This window comes from Tamandua tetradactyla, chromosome X (genome assembly GCF_023851605.1).
Source record: "Tamandua tetradactyla isolate mTamTet1 chromosome X, mTamTet1.pri, whole genome shotgun sequence".
NCBI lineage: Eukaryota > Metazoa > Chordata > Mammalia > Pilosa > Myrmecophagidae > Tamandua > Tamandua tetradactyla.
In genome coordinates, this window is record NC_135353.1 from 55844991 (window position 1) to 55870742 (window position 25752).

Consider the following 25752-nt stretch of genomic DNA (forward strand, 5'->3'; position numbering starts at 1 on the left):
GACACATAATATCAAGTCATGGACAAAAATGAGCTGATGCAGAAGGCCAAACTGGCTGAGCAGACTGTGTTATATGATAAAATGACAGCCTGCATGAAGTCTATAACTAAGCAAGGAGATTAATTATCCAATGAGGGGAGTAACTATCTCTCCGTTGCTTAAAAAGTGTTGCCTTGGAGGGTCACCTTAAGTATTGAGTAAAAGACATATGGTACTAAGAAAAAACAGCGGATGGCTCAAGAATACAGGCAGAAAATTTAGAACCAAGCTAAGAGATATTTGCAATGATGTACTGTCATTCTTGGCAAAGTTCTTTATTCTCAATGCCTCACAAACAGAGTTTAAAGTCTTCTATTTGAAAATGAAGGAGGCTACTATCATTATTGGCTGATGTTGCTGCTGGTGATGACTAGAAAGGGACTGTGGATCAGTCACAACAAGCATGCCAAGGAGCATTTGAAATCAACAAAAAAGTAAATGCAACCAGTGCATCTTATAAGCATCCTATGAGACTGGGCTAGGCCTTAGCATTTCAGTGTTCTATTATGAGATTCTGAACTCCCTGGAGGAAGCCTATTCTCTTGCAAAGTCAGATTTTGACAAAGCCATTGCTGAACTTGATACATTAGGTGAAGACTCAAATAAAGACAGCATGCTAATAATACAGTTACTAAGAGAGAATTTGACATTGTGGACATTGGATATCCAAGGAGATGAAGCTGAAGCAGGGAAAGGAAGGGGAAAACAAACCAAACTTCCAACTTTTGTCTGCCTCATTTTAAAATTTACACAGTAGATCCTTTGTCATTCATGCTGTCCAGAAATAGTTTTTTTTGTTTATGATTTATGACAAGTTTATGCTATTTTTTCAATTTATTTATGTCCCATATAGTTTTATGTTTAATATTAGGGGAGAAGAGCAAGTTAACATTTAGAGAATTATCTGTTTTCATCTTGAGGAGGCCAATATGGGTATGTGAAATTTTTATACGAGTTATAAATGTTTAGCATAGTACTTTTAGTACTTTGTGGCTTCACAAGAGCCATATAAGATTGCTTCCATGTGTAAGAAATAAAACTGCCTACATATTGATTTGACTGGTGGGAGATGGAATGGATAATTGGTTCTATCCACAAGTGTAGTTATTACAGGTACTTGAAAATATGAAGAAAATTCAAGGCTGTGATAGAAATAGACATCCCATGGATATTACATGTTGAACCATTTGTATCTGTGGAATACAAAATCTCAGTATGCAAACCTTGGATTACAGCTGCAGAAGTGTTCCTTTAGACAAAGTTGTGACCCAATTTAGGATGAAGAAGTGCAGAAATGGTTCACATTCCATTATTTTTAAAGTTACCTGCTGTTTGCTTTCATCATTGTTGCTACACTTATTTTAATTGCATTTAAGTGTTTTCAGCAACTTAAGAACAAATGTGCAAATAACAACATAATAAAAATAAATTGCTTTATATTCATTACTTCATGTATTTCAAGCACAGCAGTAAACAACAACAACAAAAAACATGTATTTAACTTTCATGATTTTTTTCTAATACTTGCCTAACATGCATGTGCTGAAAATAGGTAACAGGGAAATAAATTGATGATGCCTAGCTTGGTTTAGTCTTATGACATTTTCATGAACAAACCAAGCATAATTGTGAAGAACACATGTATTAAGTTGGTGTAATATAATAAAAGTTTTATGAATGGAATAAAATAAAACCCTGCATGAAAATAATAATAATAATATAATAAGTCAGGAATATCAGGAAAAATTACCCCCACAGAAACTATGGAAAATAGTTATAGCACTACTTTAAAAATCTTTTATCAATTGTTACAAGTCCAACTGTTGTGAAAAATAGTAGAATTACAAAAAAAATTATCATAAGTTGTAATAATTTTCCATAACAATGCAAGTGTTGGTGATGTGGTTATTTATTGAAATCTGCATTTTATGCAAGAGTGTTCTGAAAACCAACAACTTCTCTAATAAAAAAACAATAAAAAGAAAACAAAAAAGTTAAACTACTTTAAAAATAAACCCACTGTTTGAATTGTTATTAAAAGTATATAACCAGCTGGTGCAAGGGTAGCTCAGTGGTAAAATTCTCATCTGACATGTGGGAGAGCTGGTTCAATTCCCGGAGCCTGCGCATGCCAAAAAAAAGTATATAACCGAGAGAGGAAGATAGCAGAATAAGACAGATAAAGTTCAACCCTGCTCCAAGGAACGGCTGGAGAAGGGATGCGAGGGTGATTGAGATGGTAAATCCAGAGTGTAAGTGACTTGAGAGAGTCTTCTGTACCACATAGAGCAGCCCTTGCTCTAAAAGCTGAGGAATCGAGAAGCAGAGAACTGGAGTCCATCCAGCAGGTACAAACAGCCTAATATGGAAGTACAGGCCCTCAGGACTGCACGAACAGGGAGACAGGAACTAAGAAGCAAGCCGAGCCACATTCCTTGAATGTGTTACCCTCACCAGTGCAGCCCAATGACCAATAACTCACCCAACACCCCACGCACCTGAACCCCATCACTTGCCCCAACTTCCCATGCTCTAAGTGCCCACACCTCACCAATCCTTCACGTGCATACTTATCCCACAACCCCACCCCAAGCACAGCCCAGCCCACCTCTACAATGCCAGCACAACTTTTCCCTGCCCCCTCACAAGCCCTACCCCCCAGTCCCTGCCCCTGGAGGTGGTCGTCAGTGCATAAAGGCTGCTGGTGCTTACCTCCATATGCAGGCTGCACCCCACCTCCAGCCCATACAGTCTGGCAGCCCCACCCTGCTCACCCTGAGCTCTGTGCATGGGTACATCAGTTTATGGCACTCCCAGATTCATGCATATGTACAGTCTCAAGTCATGCACCCCAGATCTGGGAAAGTGCTGACCTGTGCAGCAGGGCCATCTCTGCTCCCAACCCAAGCAGGTGTAATACCAACCCACTGCCATAGCTTTGTGCACATGAACAAAGGACCCCACACCCTTCACCTGTGCACACCAGGGCCCTGTCCCCCAGACCTTGGCGCCCACACAGCCACATCCTCTGCAGCCAGTGAGCACCCATGCTCACAGTCATCAGCATAGCATCCCCAACTTGCACCTATACCTGTGCTGCAATGCATTACCACACTGTTGTTTCTTGCCCCATGCCCTGCATCCTACACCACATCTATCCCCAAAATACAGTGCTTTAGACTATTGAAAGAAATCCACTTCCCAAGTAAATGAATCAAAATATTTACATGCCAAGAAGATAGAAGAAGATCAATAAACAAATCATGTGGAGACAGATGTAGCCCAGCCTAATAACCAAATTGAAACAGCAGAGGAGACACAGATGTTGGCAAAACTAATCAACGATGCTCATATAACTCTACTAAATAAAATAAATGGGATGGCTAATGACATCAAGAAGACACTACAAGAGCATAAAGAAGAATTTGAAAGATTAAATAGAAAAATAGCAGATATCACAGAGATTAAAGATGTGGTACATGATATAAAAAACATATTAGAGACACACAACAGTAGATTGAAGAGGCAGAAGAAAGAATAAGTGAACTAGAGGATAGGACAACTTATTTTGAACACTCAAAACAACAAATGGCAAAAAAGATGGAAAAATTGAATTGGATTTCTGGGAACTGATGGATAAAACAAAGCATGCAAATAAAAGATTCATTGGTGTCACCGAGGGAAAAGAGAAGAGTTAAGGTCTAGGAAGAGTAGTTGAGGACATAGTGGAGGAAAACTTCCCAACCCTTATAAAGAACATGAACATGCAAGTCTAAGAAGCTCAACAAACTCAAATTAGAATAAATCCAAATAGGCCTTCCCCAAGTCACATACTAATCAGTCTGTGAAATGTTGAGGAGAAGCAGAAAATCCTGAAAGTGGCAAGAGAAAAACAATCTCTACATAAAAGTGAAACCACATAAGACTGAGTTTGTATAGTCAACTGGCAACATGGAGACAAGAAGGGAGTGTTATGATAAGCTATTTAAGATCCTGAAAGAGAAAGACTTCCAACAAAGAATTCCCTACCCACCCTAATTGTCCTTCAAAACTTAGGGAGAGATTAAAAATTCACAGACAAACAAGTCCTGAAAGAAATTGTCAACAAGAAACCACTCCTATAAGAAATCCTAAAGGGAGTTCTGCTAGTTGAAAAAAAAGGACAGGAGAGGGAGGTTGGAGGAAGATACAGAATTGAAGAGGCCCAGTAAGGGCAACTTAAAAGATAAAAAAAAGAAAGAAGGAAAAGAATAAATAGATCTGACAAATAAAATCTGAAAGATAAGATGGTGGATTCAAGAAATCCCTTTTCAGTAATGGCTTTGAATGTTAACAGACTACACTTAAAAATTAAAAGACACAGATGAGCAGAATGAATTAAGAAATATAATCCAAAAGTATGCTGCTTACAAGAGACTCATCTTAGACCCAAGGATACAAATACATTGAAAGTAAAAGGATGGAGAAAGATGTTCCATGCAAGTGAGAACAAAAAGAAAGCAGGAGTAGTTATGCTAATATCAGACAAAATAGACTTTAAATGTAGGGCGGGCTGTGGTGGCTCAGTGGCAGAGTTCTTGCCTGCCATGCCAGAGGCACGGGTTCAATTCCCGGTGCCTGTTTATGCAAAAAAAAAAAAAAAAAAGAAAAAAGAAAGAAAGAGAGAAAAAAAGAAAAGTGATTGTAAAGAAATCATAAGAGACAAAGAAGGACACTATATGTTAATTAAAGGGACAATTCACCAAGAAGAAATAACAATCATGTACATGCGTATGCTCCCAATTAAGGAGCTCAAAGTTACATTTGACAAACATTGGCAAAATTGAAGGGAGTGATAGCTGCTTCAACAATAATAGTAGGAGACTTCAATGCACCACTCTCCTCTGTAGTTTGAACAACCAGAAAGAAGATTAACAAAGAAATAAAGAAGTTAAACAACTTGATAAATGAATTAGACCTAACAGACATATTTAGGTCATTACACCCCAAAATGTCAGGATATACATTCTTCTCTAATACTCATGGAATATTTTGTAGGATAGATCATATGCTGGGGCATAAAACAGGTCTTTATACATTTAAAAACAGAGAAATTATTGAAAGCACTTTCTCTGATCACAATGGAATGAAGTTAGATCTCAATAGCCATCAAAGAATGAGAATATTCACAAATATATGCAGATTAAATAAAACTTTTATACAAGTGGGTCAAAGAAGAAATTGCTAGAGAAATCAGTAGCTATATGGAGGTGAATGAAAATGAGAATACATCAGAAATTATGGGACGTGATAAAGACTGTGCTGAGAGGGAAATTAGTGCCCTAAATGTCTATATTAAAAAATAAGAAAGAGCAAAAACCGAGGATTTAAGTCCTCACCTGGAGGAAATTGAGAAACAGTATCAAACTAACCCCAAAGCAAATAGAAAAGCAGTAACAAAGATGAAATCAGAGTTAAATGAATGGGAGAACAAAAGAACAATAAAAAGAATTGATAAAACCAAAAGTTGATTCTTTGAGAAAATAAAAAAAGTTGATCAGCCACTAGCAAGACTGACAAATTAAAAATGAGAGAGGATACAAATAAAGAAAATCAGAAATGAGAAGGGGTGCATTACCACAGACCCTGAAGAATGAAAGCAATCATAAGAGGAGACTATGAACAACTATGTCAACAAACTAGACAACTTAGATGAAATGAACAAATTACTGGAAGTGCACAAACAAGCCACACTGACTCCGGAAGAAATAGAAGATCTCAACAAACCAATCACAAGTAAAGAGATTGAATCAGTCATCAAAAATCTTCCTACAAAGAAAAGCCCAGGGCCAGATGGCTTCATGGGGGAATTTTGTCAAACATTCCAAAAAGTACTAATATCAATCCTGCTCAAACTTCTCCAAAAAACTGAAGAAAACGGAGCACTACCTAACTCATTCTATGAAGATAGTATTTTAATACCAAAACTGGGTAAAGATGGTATAAGAAAGAAAAACTACAGGTCAATCTCCCTAATCAACACAAATGCAAAAATTCTCAACAAAATGCTAGGAAATTGAATCCAACAACACATTGAAAGAATTATACACCATGACCAAGTGGGGGTTACACTAGGAATGCAAAGATGGTTCGCCATAAGTAAATCAATTAATGTAACACAGCACATGGACAAATCAAAAAGGAAAAATCACATGATCATTTTGATTGATCCTGAAGAAGCATTCAACAAAATTCAACATCCTTTCCTGACAAGAACACTCCAAAAGATAGGAATCAAAGGTAACTTCCTCAATATGATAATGGGCATATATGAAAAACTGATAAACAGCATTGAACTCAATGGAGAGAGACTGAAAGCTTTACCCCTAAGATTAGGAACCAGTCAAGGATGCCCACTGTCACCACTACTATTCAACATTGTGCTGGAAGTTCTAGCTAGAACAATCAGGATGACAAAGAAATAAAAGGCATCCAAATTGGAAAGGAAGAATTAAAACTTTCATTATTTGCAGATGAAATAAAAATCTACCACAAAGTTAATAGAGCTAATAAACAAATGCAGCAAGGTTGCAGGATATAAAATTAATGTGCAAAAATCAGAAATATTTCTATACAGAAACAAAGATCTAACTGAGGAGTCAGTTAAGGAAAAATCTCCAATCAAAATAACAACTAAAAAAATTGAGAAATCACATACCATGTAATCATCCAAATTGTACTTAATTTTTGGAGGTCCTGTTTGTACAGGACTATGAAAAAAAAATAACAACTAAAAGAATCAAGTACATAGGAATGAACTTAACTAGGGATGTAAAAGACTTGTACACAGAAAACTACATAACATTGCTAAAAGAAATCAAAGAAGATCTAAATAGGTGGAAAGACATTCCATACTCATGGATAGGAAGGTTAAATATAGTTAAGATGCCAATTCTACCCAAGTTCATCTACAGGTTCAACAGAGTATCAATCAAAATTCCAGCAATCCACTTTGAAGATTTGGAAAAGTTAAATACCAAATTCATCTGGAAAGGAAAGAAATAGTGAATAGCTAAAAGGAGTCTAAAAGAAAAAGAATGAAGTGGAAGGATTAACACTTCCTGACTTTAAACTTATTATAAAGCCACAGTGGTCAAAACAGCATGGTACTAGCACAGATGTAGAAGTATTGACCAATGGAATCAAATTGAGAGTGCAGAAATAGGCCACCAAATCTATGGTCAGCTGATTTTTGGCAAGGCCCCCAAATCCACTGAACTGGAGCAAAATAGTGTTTTCAACAATTGGACATGGGAGAATTGGACATCAATAACCAAAAGAATGAAAGAGGACCCTTACCTCATACCCTATGCAAAAATTAATTCAAAGTGACTCAAACACTTAAATATAAGAACTAGAACTATAAAGTTTCTAGAATAGAATGTAGGAAAACTTCTTCAAGACCTATTAATAAGAGGTAGCTTCCTAAACTTTAAACCCAAAGCACAAGCAACAAAAGAAAAAAAAAGATAAATAGGATCTCCTCAAAATCTAATGCTTGTGAACCTCAAAAGACTTTGTCAAAAAGGTGAAGGGGCAGCCAACTCAATGAAGGAAAATATTTGGAAATCACATATCAGACAAGGGTTTCATATCCTGTATACAGAAAAAAATCATACAACTCAACAACAAAAGAACAAACAACCCAATTATAATGGGCTAAATATATGAATAGACATTTTTCTGAAAAGCAAATACAGATGGCTGAAAAGCACATGAAGAGATACTCAGCTTCATTAGCTATAAAGGAAATGCAAATCAAGACTTCAGTGAAATACCACTTCACATCTATAAGAATGGCTGCTATTAAACAAACAGGAAACTATAAATGTTGGATAAGGTTTGGAGAAATTGGGATTCTTATGCACTGCTGGTGGAAATGTATAATGGTACATTCACTATGAAAGACAGTTTGGCAGTTCCTTAGGAAAGTAAATATTGAGTTGCCCTATGACCCAGCAATCACACTACTTGGTATATACCCAGAAGAGCTGAAGGCAGTGACAGAAACATACATTTGCACACCGATGTTCATAGCAGCATTATTCACAATTGCCAAAATGTAGAAACTATCCAAATGCCCATCAACAGATGAGTGGATTAACAAAATGTAGTAATATATATGATGGAATATTATACATCAGTAAGACAAAATGCATCCTGAAGCACATGACAAGATTGATGAGCCTTGAGAACATAATGCTGAGTGAAATATGAGAGACCCAAAAGGGTAGATACTGTATGTTTGCACTTTTATGACCATGGTAAAGGTCAAACTAGAGGCGTGTAAAACAGAATATAGGGGACTTAGAGATACACAGGAGCTAGAGCTGGGTGAACGTTTAGCTAATGAGGTTGAACTCAAATGTCTTCTTAAAAGATAGATCAGTGGTCCTCTTGTGGGTCTATAAGTAATATTACTTATTGAACATGAACAAGATTGAAAGGGGTTGTATATTTGTATGTGTCTGACTGATTAAAACTAGGAATATAAATTATTCTTTGAAGAAATATTTTAAAGGTAGGAATCATGTACAAAGTGAGTTTAAGTCCAGGGTACAGAGGGAAAATTGCTATTGCATGCTATGGGCTATGTTTAACAGGAAAGCATCAGCAGTACCACAGCCACAGAAGTGGTAAATAATAGTAGGAATGACTGAGGTTAAAAGGAGGTTTTAGATTTCCTCTTTGGTGAGGATGAATTTATTGGTTTTCGTTCTCTTGGGAACAATGAAATTATCTAAAATTGAGAGTGTTGATGGACTGTGGACATTGGGCATTATACATGATGCCTAATGAATGCAGGTGGCTGAAGGATGCACTGACTGAGAAGTAGATTTGCAAATGATGGTGTATACATATGATCAAATATTGTGCTGCTACAAAAAGGAAGGAAATAGTGAGATGTGCAATGATGTGAATGAAACTGTGGGACATTTAGTGTGGCAAAATAGGCCAGAAATGAAAGAACAATTAGTATATGGACTCTTTAGAAAATGCTTATAAGAAAACAGGGGCCTAGATTGTAAGCTCTTATAGCAAACACGTTTAGTCAAAAGGGTTAATTACTATTTCTGGACTTTAAGAGGCTGTTTTAAATATATATCTATAACCTGGTATTCAGAGATAACAATGAAGCCATTCAGGTCAAGATTAAGGGAATTCAGAACACAGGGGTAAGGAAGATATTGTCTATATTTTAGAATCACATCCACTCTTTGAGACCAAAGGAAGAGAGGTTTATTTTGTCTGGAATCTAGATTTTCTGTAGCACATAATCTAACTCAACCTGTTTAGATAGCTCATTGAACAACTGAAACAAAGGAAACACAGAATGAGAATGAGGGCCTTTAATCCTGTATAGCTTAATACAATGCCTGGTTACACTCTAGAATATATTAAGCAGATAATCAAAAAGTATTTGAAAAGTCCCTTGAGGGAAGGGAGAAAAAAATGTAACTCGTGAACTTTACCATCAGGGAATCTCGTGATACTGTGTCCAACCTTAGGGACACCTGAATCAATGAGACAAGCCCTTGATCTTGAGGCTTACTTTTGTGAAACTCATTTAGGTAGCAGAGAAGCTCAGCTTACCTATAGATTTGCCTAAGAATTACATCTAGAAGACCTCTTTTGTTGCTGAAATGTGGCCTCACTCTCTGTAAGCCCGACTCTGCAAGTGAAATCATTGCCCTCTCCCCTATGTGAGACATGATATACAGGGGTGAAAGTCTGCCTGGCAGCATGGGAGATGACTCCCAGGGATGAGTCTGACTCTGGCACTGTGGGATAAACAATTCTATCCTGACCAAAAGGTAGAAAAGCATTGTAACTAATAAAGCATTAGTCCTGGGAGAGTTCAAATAGAGTTGACTGGCTACTCTGGAGGTCACTCTTAAGCAAGCTTCAGTTAGACATAACCTATCATAACTTGTGAAATCCCAACCAAAACCATTCCAGTCAATCCTAAAGAACAGCCAGGGCAATGTATATGATTCTATAAAGGTTCCACGCACTAGTGTAATTGTCCAGAAACCTACAACCTCCAGGTGGGTCCCTGGACCAGATAAGTCCTGAAACCTAGAGGGCCTAGCCTCTCCAGAACATCAGCAAGTTCTGTCTCGCTATCCCATATTATTGACAGCCCCATCCATCATAAAAATTTAGAATGGCCATAACCCATATACCCCTAAAGAGTGGGATAGAAAAAGAAAATATGATCATAGAGTTATACAAAGAAGGTAAGGTTTAACAAACAGGCATGATTGTTGAATCATTGCATTGATATTTCCTTTAGTCTCCAGTATCTTAAAGCAGCTAGAAGTAAAAACCTAAAATTGTGGAATTGTAACCCTTCCAAGCTCTGAAATCTGTTCTACAACTCGTCGTTGTGTCGTGCTTTGAAATTTACTGCTTTTTAGTATATACATTTTTTTTTACAAGAAAGAAAAAAAGTGATGATAAAAAATACATATATTCTTTCTAGCCTCCAATGTTCTGGAGCAGCTAGAAGGAAAAATCTGAGATGATGGTATGGTGGCCTAAGATGAACTCTGGAATCTTTCCTGTATCTACTTATTGAAGACTGCTTTGAAAACTTTTGCTTGTTTTTTCTTTGCCTTGTATATATGTTATGTCATACAATAAAAAAGTTTTAAAAAATTAAAAATATATATATAACCATTGTTAAAAATAGCTCAGGGCTAGACGGATTCACAGGGGAATTCTATCAAATATTCCAGGATGGCTTAAATCCAATTCTGCTCAAACTCTTGCAAAACTTTGAAAAAGAGTGAGCATGCCCTAATTCATACTACAAGGTCAACATCACTCAACATCACACAATAACGATGCAAAAATCCTTAACAAAATACAGATAAATCAAATGCAATAGCCTGTTAAAGAAGTGCACACCATAATAAAATGGGATTTATCCCATGTATGTAAGATTGCTTCAACATAAGAAAATCAATTAATATAATACACTACTTTAAATAAATGAAGGAAAACATGATAATCTCTAATGAGGATTGATGGAGAAAAGTAACTTGACAAAATCCAGCACCTCTTCTTGATAAAAATAATTAGAACACTAGGAATAAAAGGAAACTTCCCCTCAACATGATAAAGGGCCTATATATAAAGCTCTCAGCTAATACCATACTTAATGATGAAAGACTGAACACTTTCCATGTTAGATGAGGAACAAGAGAAGGATGCCCACCTTAACCACTGTTGTTCAACATTGCACTGGAAGTTCTTGCAGAGAAATTTAGCAAGAAGAAGAAATAAAAAGCAACCAAAATGTGAAAGAAGAAGGAAAACTTTCCATATTTGCAGATGACATGATCCAGTATACAGAAAACCTGAAAAAAATCCACAACAAAACTCTTAAAGGTAATAAATAAATTCAGCAATGTGAAGGGGTACAAGATCAACACCAAAATATCAATAGTGCTTCTATACATAATCAGTAAACAATGGGAAGAGGAAATCAAGGGAAACTCTATTCAGAATAGCAAATAAAAGAATCAAATATCAATGAATATATCTGATTAGGGATGTAAGAAATTAAAGAAGGCCTAAATAAATGGAAGAGTTTTCCTTGTTCATGTATTGGAAGAATAAATATCATTAGGATGCCAATACTACCCAAGGAACTTATAGATTCAATGCATTTCCAATGAACACTCCTACAACTTCCTTTGCAGAAATGGAAAAGCAAACCATGAAATTTTATATGGAAGTTTAAGAAAGCCATCTGGAAAACAAAGAATGAATTTGGGAAAGCACACACTTCCTTATCTTAAAACTTATTCCAAATTCACAGTAATCAAAATAGCATGGTGCTGGTACAGGCACAATGGAATCAAACTGAGAGTGCAGAATTCAACCTTCTTATTTATGGTCCACTGGTTTTTGACAAGAGGGCAAAGATTACTCCATGGGGAAAGAATAGTGTTTTTAACAGATGGTACTGGTAAAACTGGATCTCCATTTGCAAACAAAACAAAAAACAAAGTATACCTCAAACTTTATAAAAAGCACCTCAAAATGTGTCAAATATCAAAATCCATCAAACTTTTACAAGAAAATATAAACAAACATCTTCGGGACCTTGTGTTAGGCCATGGATTATCTAGACTTCACATCCAAAGCACAAGCAACAACAACAAAAAAAGATAATTGGGACTTCATCAAAATTAAAAACTTTTGTGTCTCAGAGGACATTAACAGGAAGATAAAATGACAACCTACACAATGGGAGAACGTATATGGAAGCCACATATCTGATAAATGTTTCATATCCAGAATATATTAAAAAATCTTTTCATTTAACAACACAAAGACAAACATCCCAGTTTAAAATGACAAAAAGACCTGAGTTAGACATGTCTCCAAAGAAGATATATGAATTGCCAGATAGCACATGAAAAAATGCTCATCATCTTTAGCCATCATAGAAATGCAAATCAAACCAACAATATGATACCACTAATTAGAATGACTGCCATTAAAAAAAAACAGAATACAACAAGGGTTGAAGAGGATGTGGAGAATAAAGAACACTCATTCATTGCTGGTGGCAATGTAAAATGGTACAGCCACTGTGGAAGACAGTTTGGTGGTTCCTTAGAAAGCTATGTATAGAACTACTATATGACCCTTGTATTAGTTTGTTAAAATACTGCCAGAATGCCAATGTACCAGAAACGGAACTGGTTTTTAATAGGGAATACACTAAGTTACAAGTTTACAGTTATTAGGCCATAAAATGTCAAAATTAAGACATCCAGATAAAAATAACTTGACTCAAGGAAGGCTTGACTCAAGGTATCCTGTCACATGAGAATGCACATGGTTGGCATCTTCTAGTTCTTGTTCCCTGCTCCATTATTTCCAGCTTCTGATGCCAGTGGTTTACTCTCTAAGTGTCTGTGGGCTTTCAGTCAGCTCCTCGAGGACACAATTCTGGGTTCTGGCTTTCTTAGCATCTCATAGGAAGGTACATGGCAATGTTTGCTGGGCTCTGTATCTCCAAATATCTACTCTTTCTGTCAGCACTCCAAGCATCACCAAATGTCTGCATCTTTGTCAGCTCTTAAACAAGTGTTTTCTCCAAATGTCTCCCCTTTTAAAGGACGCCACTAAACTACTCAAGACCCACCTTGAATGAGTGGAGTCACACCTTCATAGAGTAATCTAATCAAAAGGCCACACTCACAATTGGGAGGGACAATCTCCATGGAAGCAGTCTAATAAAAAGTTTCCACCCAATAATATTGAATCGTGATTAAAGGACATGATTTTTCTGGAGTACACAACACTTTTAAACCAGCACAACCCTCAACAGCACTGCTAGGTATATACCCCCAAAAATTGAAAGCAGGAACTTGAACAGATATTTGCACACCACTGTTCATAGCAGCATTATTCAACATTAACAAAGATGGAAACAAACCAAGTGTCCAACAACTGATGAATAGATAAATAAAATGTGGTATACACATACAATAAGTATTATTCAGCTATAAAAAATGATCACCTAAAGAAACTACACAAAGAGCAAATTTAAAACAAAAGTAAAATAGGAGGAAAGAAAAAATTAACCATAACAGCAGCAATCAACTGAATAGAAAATGAACAAAAAATATAGAAGATTAATGGAACTGTAATGTGATTATCAGAAAAGACCAATAAATGTGATCCAGGCAAAAAGTAAAAAATGCATTAATTTCTAATATCAAAAAGGAAAAAGGAAATCACTCTCAGATGCTGCAAGGAAAATAAAAAAAGGATACTATGAAAAATTTCCTGCCAGGAAATTTTACAATTTAAATAAATTGGGAAATTCATTGAAAGATACAAATTATCAAAACTGATAAAAGAAAAAATTAAAAAAAAATCTGTTTAACTATGTAAATTAAATACATTGAATTCATAGTAAAACCTTCCTTCAAAGAAACACAAAGATCAGGTAGCTTCATGGTGAATTCTATCAAGTATTTAAAGAGAATTGTTATTATTTTTTTTATTTACATGGGCAGGCACTGGGAATCGAACCTGGGTCCTCGGGCTTGGCAGGCAAGCATTCTTACCTGCTGAGCCACCGTGGCCCGCCCTTTAAAGAGAATTATACCAATCCTATATAAATTCTTTCAGATTATAGAAAGAAAAAGAAACACATTCACTTGTGAAGATGATAATTTAATGAATACCAAAATAATGCATACATCACAAAGAAAGAAAACTACAGGTCATGAATATAGATATCAAAATCCTTAAGAAGCTATTATGAAACCAAATCCAGTAAACTTAAGGTGTCTGATTCCAAAGAACTTGAACTTGATTTGTCATGCAAAAAAAAAAGTCACTGCAAATCACAATATTAATCGAATAAAAGAGAAATAGCAATGATAATATCAGAATATGTAGAAAAAGCATAGCACAAAGTCCAACAACCACTAATGATAAAACACTAAAAATAGGAAGGAGTATCATCAAATTGATTAAGGCTATTTAAACAACACCTTCAATAGAAATTAGGGTACAGGCTTCCAGGGATTGTGGGTGGGAGGGCAGGGGAAAAGGGGATTTGATGCATATTTAGGGTTGCTGTGGTAGTTTTTATCTGTCTGTACCCCAGAAAACCATGCACTTGAATCTAATCCATTCCTGTGGGTATAAATCCACTATAAGTAGGATATTTTGAGGAGTTTACTTCAGTAAAGATGTGACACACCTCATTCAGGATGGGACTTAATTCTATTACTGGAGTCCTTTATAAAAGAATGAAATTCAGACACAGAGAGAAAGCCATGGAAGCAAGAAGATGAAATCAATAAAACTTGGAAGAAAAAGGAAGAGATCAACAAATGTAGTCATGTGCCTTACCATGTGAAAGAGGAGCCAAAAACCACTGGCAACCGTTCTTTGGGAAAAAAAAATCTTTGCATTGATAATGCTTTGATTTGAGCATTTTCCCAGCCTCAAAACTGTGAGTGGTTAAATTCCCATTGTTTAGGCCATATCATTTCATGGTATTTGCTTTGAGTAGCCTAGGAAATTAAAACAGTTTCTGTTTGTGGAGATGGGAAAGTTTTAGTAATGGAAGGTGGTGATTCCAATATTGTGAATTTGATTAGTCCCACTGAATGGTCTGCTTGGGATTGGTTGAGTTGGGAAAGTTTATGTTTTATATATATATATATATCTTCCCACAATAATAAAAAAAGAAATATTAAGAAACCAAAGAGAAAATGAAAGTTAAATCCAATACATGATTCTGGAGATCTAACAATGGAGGAGAAAAGGCTCAAAATGACATTATTGGGACATAATAAATAAATAGAATATAGATTCTAAGTTTCACCTCAATGTTAAATTCTTTGAACTTGATCATTGCACTTAAATTGGTTACAGGAATGAATATTCTTGCTCTTAAGTAATGTAAATAGCAGTAGTAAGTGTTCATGCTTACTACCTACACTCAAGTGTTCAGAAAATGGGTTGAAAAAAGACATATATATATATATATATATATATATATATATATATATATATATATATATATGATAGATAGATCAGTAGATATCTAGAATGATTTGACAATGTGGCAGAAGCTTAAAAATGCTGGATGTGGGTATATTTGGGGAGTCACGATATGTTGGTATTCTCTCTATGGGGGTTGAATTATTTTTCTGATTGTCTTATAAGCTTGACAGCATTTTAGAATGAAAAGTTTTAAAAATACCTACAATTAATGGTCTACACAATGATGAAAATCTACATGCTATAACCTTAAGATATGGAACTAGAAAACGATATCTTCTCTCAGAACTGCTTTTCAATATCTTTCTGGGGTCCTAGCCAGTGCATAAAAGCAAGAAAAATAAATAAAAGGCTTACAGATTGGCAAGAAATAGTAAAACTCTATTCACAGAAGATGCCACTGTCTACATAGAAATCCCCAAGAAATATACATGACGTGGTAATACACATAAAAAGTCTTAAAGAAAGTACAATAAAATTACTAGAAATAATAATTTAATTTAGTGATGCCATAGGAAACAAATCCAGTACACCCTCTATCAAAATTAAACAAAATGTTTGCTCTTTCAAAGGCACAGTAAAAAAAAAAATGAAAATGTAAGCTACAAACTGTGAAATAATATTTGCAAACACTGACAAAAGCTACAAATGGAGTATTAGATTGTTAAAAAGATAAATGATCCAATTAAACTAGCAGGATATTTGAGTAGACATTTCAGCAAAGAAATTATATGAATGGCCAATGGGACTATTGGTTTAAAAACTGCTCTACATCCCTCATCATCAGGGACATAGAAAGTAAAGCCACAATGTTAAAATTCTCCACACCCATTAGAATGGATAAAATTTCAGAGACTGGCAATACTTAGTGTTGACAAGGTTGTAGAGGAACTGGGACATTGGTGGTGGGATTTAAAACTGGTAAAACCTCACAAGAAAACAGTTTGACAGTTCCATATAACATTAAATATACACTTGCCATGCAATCCAGCAAATTCACTCATTAATTTACCCAAGTAAGTATTTACCTGAGAGAAACAACCCATTTTCATAAAGGCCTTTCAGTAAATATCCACAGATATATCATGAATAATATCCACACATTGGAATTTAGTTCTGTTTCCTTCACCTGGTGAATGATCTAAAATAACACAATCCACTTACATTATTGATAACTACTAAATGATAAAAAGGAATTGACCATTAATATATGCAACAATATGGACAAACCATAAAAATTTTCAGAATGAAAGTAAAAAATCTATATATATTCATATATATGGATGTGTATGTGCATGTGTGTGTTTTTGTGTGCTTGTATAATATATGGATCCTTATGTATTAAATTCTATAAAAGACAAAATAAAGTGTCAGAGAGTATATTAGAACACTGGCTAAAATAATGACTGGGGTTTATGGGATGAAATTTAACACAATGGAACAATATAAAATTTTATCGTGAGATAATGTGGTGGTTCGAAGCAAGCCCCAGAGAAGCACAGAGTGAAAAGACAGAGAAACTTAAAGAAAGGACCTACAGAAGCTAAGGGAGACAGAAGCTAACAGAGAGAAACGTGCAGCAGCTCAGAGAGTAAGTCACAGAAGCTAGAAGCTGGAAGCTCTAAAACCCAGGTGACAAAGGAGAGGTTAATAGTCACACCACGTACCTTCACATGCGACAGAGGAGGTGAGAATGCCAGCAGTGTCTTCAGAGTCCAGGTATCATCCCCTTGATGGTTTTTTTTTTGGACATTTTCAGAGCCTTATAAATGTAAACCTGTAAGCAAACAAATCTCCATTGTTAAAAGCCAGTCCATTTCTGGTATGTTGCATTTCATCAGCTATAGCAAGCTAAAACAGATGGTGATATTCTACATTTTGTGTTCACTGTCATTGTATGACTACATTTAACTGTACACCTTAAAAAGATGCAATTTATTCTATGCTTTATCAAAATTATGCTTCCATAAAGGTCAGCAAATAAACAGCAAGTAAAATGAAAACATAATAATGAGGAGATAAAAATTGTATGAGAACTGACATAGCAGATAAGAAGATAACATAATCATAATTTGAACTGACATAGCAGAAAAGTAAAGAAGATAACATACTTATAACTTGAGTCCTTAAAGAATAAAAACAGAACAATGAAGCATATATTATTCAAATATATAATCAAAGAAAATTTTAAAATGCATTAAAAATGACATGACAATAAATATTGAAGGGTCCTATTGTAATACATGAGATGATTGACTCAAAGTTGTCTACACACCAATATCTTTGTAAAACTATTAAACCATAAATGTAAAGGAGAAATCCTCTGGTCTTCTGGGATTAATGGAATGTAGCTGTGTTAGTTTGCTAGCTGTCAGAATGTAATAAGCCAGAATTGGAACAACTTTTACAAAAGAGGAATTAGATAAGTTACAAGTTTACAGTTCTGAGAAAGTGAAAGTGTCCAGATTAGGGCTCCAACAAGAGTTACTTTCCCTCAAAAGAGGCTGATACTGTCTGGAACAGCATTGTAATCTGGGAAGTCCTGTGGCTGGCATCTGCTGGTCTCTTGCTCCTGGGTCCTGGTGCTTTCAGCCTCTGTTCCTGTGGGTATTCCTCACTTTGCTTCTCTGAGGCTTGCTTTCATCTCCTGGCTTCCCTTGCCTCTCTACAGGTTCTGGCTTCTTTAACATTTCAGGGTGATGACTGTGGGGCTCCCAACATCTCCAGACATCTGTGTCTCTGTTCTCTGCCTTAAAGTTCTGCTATGACGTTTCTGTCTGCTCTGCCATTTCTGACTCTTTCCAAAACCTTTCACCTTTTAAAGACTATAGTAATCTAATCAAGAACCTAGAATGGGTAAAGTCACATTTCCATCTAATCAAAAGATACCACCCAAAATTTGGCATGCCACCAAATTATCTCTATAGAGGTAATCTAATAAAAAAATTCCAACCTACACTATTGAATCAAGATTAATAGAAACAGCTGCTCCACAAGGTGGAATCAAGATTAAAACATGGCTTTTCTGTGGTACATATTACTTTCAATCTGGCACAGTAGCCATTTACAAAGGAAAGTAAATTAGGTTGTCTTCAGACTTCTTGGCAGCCAGATGCAAAAATCAATGGCTGAACAACATTTAACAAGCAAATAAATAAAACCCAAGGGAATGTAGTGTAAGTGAAGAGTTTTATGTTTAACCAAACTGACTTCCAATTTTCAATGGTATAAAAAAAAATCAGTTTCAAGCATTGAAATACACAGATAGTTTGTGCAAATGGACCCAATCAAAGGAATTTAGCAGAAAACTAGCATAATCAAATGAAGACATGACTGGGAATATTTAGGCAAAAGATCTGATAGAGAGTATTGAATATTTTCAAGACTAAAAAGAAATGGGAAGAGGATGGAATATTAGCCTGTAAATGTTATATGTTCTGACAAAGTAGAAATAACACAACTTAAAATGTGAAGAGAAGGAGTGAGAAATGAAAGTAGTAAATCTCATTGGTTGCTACATAAAAATAAGTAGGAATCAAAAGAATGTTTTCTTGAAGACAGTAAAAATGGTAGAAATCAAAGAAAGGGAATGTGAAAGGTATGATAAAAGATGCCAACTTAAAGGTAAACATAAGAACATATATAGTAACATTATTAAATAGCAAAGAAATAAAGAAGAACAAGTAAAGTAGACTATATAGGGAAAAATTTTAGAAATACATAAAGCAAAAATAATATGAAATAATTGATACCTTAAGTTAATTGGGCTTAACTCATTTATTAAAATTTTTTCAGATCAACTCACAAAGCAAAACCTACTTTGATCAAAAGACATACCTACAACAAAATAATTACAAATTTAAATATAAAGTGATGGGAAAATTTATACAAAGGAAGTGCAAAGATTAAGAAAAAGTAGGTGTTATGATTCTGATATCCCAAAGTGTGAATTCAAACCAAACTATATTAAATTAGAAAGGATATTTTATAGTACTAAAGACCACAATTGACAATGAAGAATTGTCAGGAATATATATGCATTAAATATATGTAAAAGGAATATAAAAAGAAATATATATGTATTAAATAGAATAACAAGCACCTTCATAAAGCAGAAATTACCATTAATAGAAGAAACATAGTGTGACCTAGAGTGCCACTAACAAGAGAATTTTTAACATGACACTCTCAGTTAAAGAGAGGCCAAATACAGAAAAATTTGGTAAGAATGTAGAAAACAAGCAGCATATTCAATAAGATAAAATATACACACATAGACATTCAGGCACTAATAATAGAGAGTAAACTCTCCCCTAAAATACCCACCATACATTTCCAAAATTCACCATATATCAGGTCACAAAGAAAATCTTAAATTCCATAGAAAAGAAGAACTTAAAAACCCCATTATTTTATCATGCACAATAAAATAAAATATAAATTATCTTCAATCTATGCATTGAATTTCCTCATTTTGGGTCATAGTTTCCTGATTCTTTGAAACCCACAAACCCATATAAGCCATTGATATTTTCACTTTTTAAAATTTTTTAAATTTCATTTTATTTTTCTTTATTAAAGAAGTTGTGTGCTTACAGAACAACCATGCATAAAATACAGGATTCCATATAACATTGTTATTATTAACACCTTGCATTGGTGTGGAACATTTATTAGAATTGAGGATAGCAGATTTTTGTAATTGTACTATTAACTGTAGTCCATGGTTTCACTTAAAGTTCACTGTGTAATGTAGTTCCATGGATTTAAAAAAATTTATTCTGTTACCATATACACAATCTAACGTTTCCCCTTTTAATCACATTCAGACATATATTTCAGTGATGTTAATTACATGCACAATGTTCTGCTACCATCACCATCATCCACTACAAAACATTTCCATAATTCCAAACGAGAACCCTATAAAATTTAAGCCTTAACTTCCCATTCACTACTTCTACTCCATCCACTAGTAACCTGTATTCTAGATTTTGGCTCTATGAGATTACTTATTCTAATTATTTCAAATCACTGTGATCATCCAATATTTGATCTTTTGTAATCTGGCTTATTTCACTCAACATGATGTCTTCAAGATTCATTCATGTGGTAGCATATATAAGAACTTCATTCCCTTTTACAGCTGCATGATAACCCATGGTATGTATATTCCATACTTTATCCACTCATCAGTTGATGAACAGTTGTGTTGCTTCCATCTTTATGAATAATGCTACAATGAACATTGGTGTGTAAATATCTGTTTCCATCCCTACTTTCAATTATTTTGGTTATATATTTATATAACCCACTACATAGCAGTGGGATTGCCAGGCCATAGGATAGTTCTATACTTAGCTTTCTGAATAACTGCCAAATTGTCTTCCACAGTGGCTGCACCAGTTTATATTTTCTTCAGCAATTAATCAGTTTTCTTATTTCTCCAAAGCCTCTCCAACACAGTTTTTTAATAAGAATGTGTTCAGATTTATTTGGAAATTCACAGTTTATAATGGCACCTCAGCTCCATAGTTACATATTGTAAGTCCTCTTCCTACAACACTGAATGCTACACAGTTTAACTCCCCACTCTGTCTATACTCTCATCTGGACATTTTTTCCATGGGCTTCTATATAATAAAGCCCCCTTGCTGTGAATGGGTATTGGGCAGAATGGAAAAGAAAAATTAAATAATCTTAAACATACTGTTAACCTAACATGAAAACAACTTAAACAAAAAAGGGCTTTAAATAACTCACATTACAAACAATACCCCAAGATGGGTATTAAACAAGTTTAAAAAAGTGCCCAGCCTGTTATAATTTAAATCTTATAATGCAAAATTATCAATTATCTCCTTTTCAAAAAGAAACATATCCTACCATTTCCATTCATCCCCTATAAATCATTTCATTCAAATACAGTCACTGCCAATTATTTTTAAAAGTAAAAAGAAAGACAAAATGAAGACAAACATATTGACATCACACATGTATACCTCTGCATATCTGTAGCCAATATAAAGCAAACATGAAGGAATAATCCCTTTAGAATTGACCAATTAGACAAGGCTTGTCAAAATCAATAGCTGGTCCTGTGCATATTACATAGGCAGTGATTATATCATGATAGACTTAGACTCATTTGCCAAACTTCAAATTTTATATTTATAGTAACAGAAAACAATTATCTGAAAGTCTGGAGGATTAATGTTGATTGGGAATGTTTAAATGCATGACAGTTAAAGAGAACCTTAACAAGGAGTTAAATATCTTTAAAAGGTGAGTCTATCAAAAATTAATTTGCAAATATCAGTCATTTGGAAGAAAAGACCTTTTTCTCCCCTTCTCATTGAGTTAAACTAAGGAAAAAATAATCTAGTCAAAATGAGTTTAAATGAAAATATCATTAAAAGCAACACTATCTACCTAAAAGAATATACTTCAAAATTCAGCATTGTTTTTTCAAGTTTGTTAAACAGAGATATAGTTGTTCCTGCTCCAGCTCTCCAACACTTTTATTTTCAGTTTCTTTTTAATGACAGCCATACTAATGGGTGTGACCCGGTATCTCATTGTGGGTTTGATTGGCATTTTCCTTATAGCTAATGATGTTGAGCATCTGTCGTGTGCTTTCTGGCCATTTGTATATCTTTGGAGAGATGTCGATTCGAGTATTTTGCCAATTAAAAAAATTTGACTGTTTGTACTTTTTTTTTCTTAAGTGAAAGGATTTATTTTTATATTCTGGATATTAAACCTTTATTGGATATGTGATTTCCAAATATTTTCGCCCATTGTGTAGGTTGCCATTTTACTTTCATAGTAATGTCCTTCGAGGACCCAAAGTTCTTAATTTTGATGAGATTCCATTTATCTATTTTTTTTTTTGGTTGCTTGTGCTTTGGGTTTAAAGTATTAGAAACAATTGCCTAATGCAAGATCTTGAAGATGCTTCCCTATAATTCCATGTATGGTATTGATAATTAAAAAAGAATGTTTCATTTGGGAGTGCAAATTCAGTACCTGTTGTGGATATACTTCAAAAACCATTTATTTATTACCATGTGACTGTTTTACATATTGAAACTTGAAAAAAGAAAAGATATTGGGAAAAAGCAAAAGCTAAACAAATATACAACTGTATAAAATATAGAAAAACAAGAAAAATTCAGCTTGCTCTCTTTTCAACAGAGTTCTCTGTATAATTGTACTAACATATATTTTAAGCACCAAAATAGTTATAAACAAATCTTGAATTTTAAAAGTAGGTTTATACTTAGTGGTGTTGGAGAGCAATTCTACAAATAAGTAAATATATTTAAGGTGTTGGAGCCAGGGTTCTCACTGTAAGAGAAGAAAGATTAAGAAAAATGGGATATAGAACCCTTCCATACTTATACAGAGAGAAATAAAAAGGTATATATTTAAAAGAAAACAAGAGGCTATATATATCTACATTGTATTATTTTTATCCTTCTTAATGTTCTTTTATTTATATTGATTTTGTATATTATTTATATTAAATTTTCCATTTCTGGACTCTTACATATTCATTATTTTCACAAAGCTCATTTAATACAATGATTTTAAATGATTACTTTCTTTCTGATCCTCAAATTAAGACAAACTAACCTAACCAAGACCCTTTCCTGAGTTCTTTGCCCATTAAGCACTACCCGATTAACTTTTTAAAAAATATAAAATGGATATTTATTAGATTGGCAATAAAAGAAATCTTAATTATCCCAAATAAATTTAAACAGTAAAGACACACACACATTAAAATTATAAGATAAAAGGCCCACAGGAATATGCACATCAAACCAGAATATATTAAGATACTGATTATATTTAAATTATATATATTTTCCTTTTGTATATGAAGGTAACAATAGAATTTACCACAGTAACTTTAGAATTTCCAAAGCATTGCTAGTGAAGTCCTGACTACAAGTAGATGGTGCATCTTCTCATTTTTCAAAATCTCCTCAGATCCTTGAATAAAAGCAGGACTTGTTTGATAATTTTTAATACATAGCTTGATACAAAAAGTTCTTCCATTAGACTGCTTTTCTTATCTCTGAAATTTGTTTCTCTGGCTTTTGTTCTGGAAGGCTTACTCAGAGATCATTTGTAATTGTTATCTTGGTGTGCCCCCTTCAGCTTTTCTATGCTAGTGTGCAGTTTGCTTGTACTGTGATGGCCTCTCACAATATTATCACATAGCTGTGTATTTATCACCATGACCATTTTTTGAACATTTGAGTCACTCCAGAGAAAGAAAGAAAATGAAAGAAAAAACTCATACATCACATACCCCTTACCTCTCCCTCTCATTGACTGCTAGTATTTCAATCTGACAGTCAATATACCCATTTTTTTTGTCCTTTATTCACCCCTACTTGAATTCCTTTTGATGGTAGTTCTTTAAGTAAAGTGATTTTCTTTTCTTCATCTTTTTTCTCTTTGTCTTCCAATATTCTCTAGAAGAAATTGTACATCAAGATGTCCCTTTTCCTTTGATAAATCTTCATGTTTTTCAGAATCTTCTTGGTTTGGTAGTTTACTGATACCAGTAAGGAACAGTGAAGAATTTCACTGTTTCTGTCAGTTGATTTATCTTTATGGCTAATGTTTTTTGTTGCTTTTTTACCCTTAGTTTTCAAAGATAGAATGTTTTGCAATTTTTGGGTTTCCAGTGTCTCAAACTTATGTAAGGAAAACTTTTCCTGTCTGCTTGAACTAATTTCATTGAAGAAACTTTTGGATAATCATCTTTGTTATGTGGATTCTTAAGTATTTTATTAGTATAGATGTTTTAAATTTCAAGCTCTGAAACTTTCTCCTTAAGTTTTTGGTGAAGAAATTTTACTTCCATTTGTAGAACTTGTACCTCTTTGAGTCCCTGATGTCTTCCAATTCTCAATTGGTAACTGCCAACTAAAGACTTTCCTGTTCATCTTCAGTGGTTTTTCCAAGCTCTTTAGGTTGGAAGATTTGGGAAACATTATAGTTTTCTTCTCCTCTTTCTTTTCTTTTATTACTGGTTGCTTTAAGTAATTTCAATAACAGCTGTTTCTGAACTTTCAGAGAAAAAGTCCTCTGATTAATCATATTGGTAAGCTGAATAACTTCTAAAGGAACACTGAGATCTACTATAATCAATACTCTTATCAGAAGTAATACTATTTCTTGAATCTTCACTGGTTCCTGGGCTTCTCTGGCATTTTGCAGACTTCATATTGTTTTCCATTGCCACAATGGGGAAATGTTCATTTATATTTGGTTTTGTTCTATCAATCAAAGGCAGAGTACAAAACTTCAATAGCAGATTGAAACAAGTTAATCCATCCCTGAGGGATTTAAAAGGATTCATTTTTCATTTAATACTCAGTTCTCCCTCTTTCACTCTCTCACTTGCTCAGACTCATGGAAACCAAATGGAATGGCACACATGACAAGAAATGGAGGCCTCCAACTAAAAGTCAGTGAACAATTAAGACCTATCATTCATTATCAAAGTTCCCCAAGATATCTGAACATCAAGTGTATTTTCTGGGTGGTCTATCCTTGAGAATGATCCGTGAGCACTTGAGAAAAATGTGTATCCTGTTGTGGGGTGTAATGTTCTGCATATTCTGTTAATTCTAGCTCATTCATTATATTCTAAATCTCTGTTTCCTTATTGATCCCCTGTCTAGATGTTCTATCCATTATTGGGAGCAGGGACTTGAAATATCCAACTATTATTGTGGAGGTGCCTACTTCTCCCTTCAGTATTGTCAGTGTTTACCTCATGTATTTTGGAGCACTCTGGCTTGGTGCATAAATATTTATGATTGTTATGTCTTCTTATTGAATTGTTCCTTTTATCAATATATAATATCTTTGTTTGTCTCTTTTAATTATTTTACATCTGAAGTCTAATTTGACAGCTATTAGGATAGCTACTCCTGCTCTTTTCTGGTTATTATTTGCATGAAATATCTTTTCTTAACCTTTCACTTTCAATCTGTTGTTTTTGCCTTAGGTTTAAAGTGAGTCCCCTGTAGATAGCATATAGATGGGTTCTGTTTGTTAATCCATTCTACCAGTTTATGTCTTTTGATTGGGGTG

General features: G+C 34.4%; 1 pseudogene; it reads right to left on the reverse strand.

Moving 5' to 3' along the window:
• Positions 1 to 23999: 23999 nt before the first annotated feature.
• On the reverse strand, positions 24000 to 24644 carry LOC143671831 (lebercilin-like protein pseudogene; annotated as a pseudogene).
• Positions 24645 to 25752: the final 1108 nt, after the last annotated feature.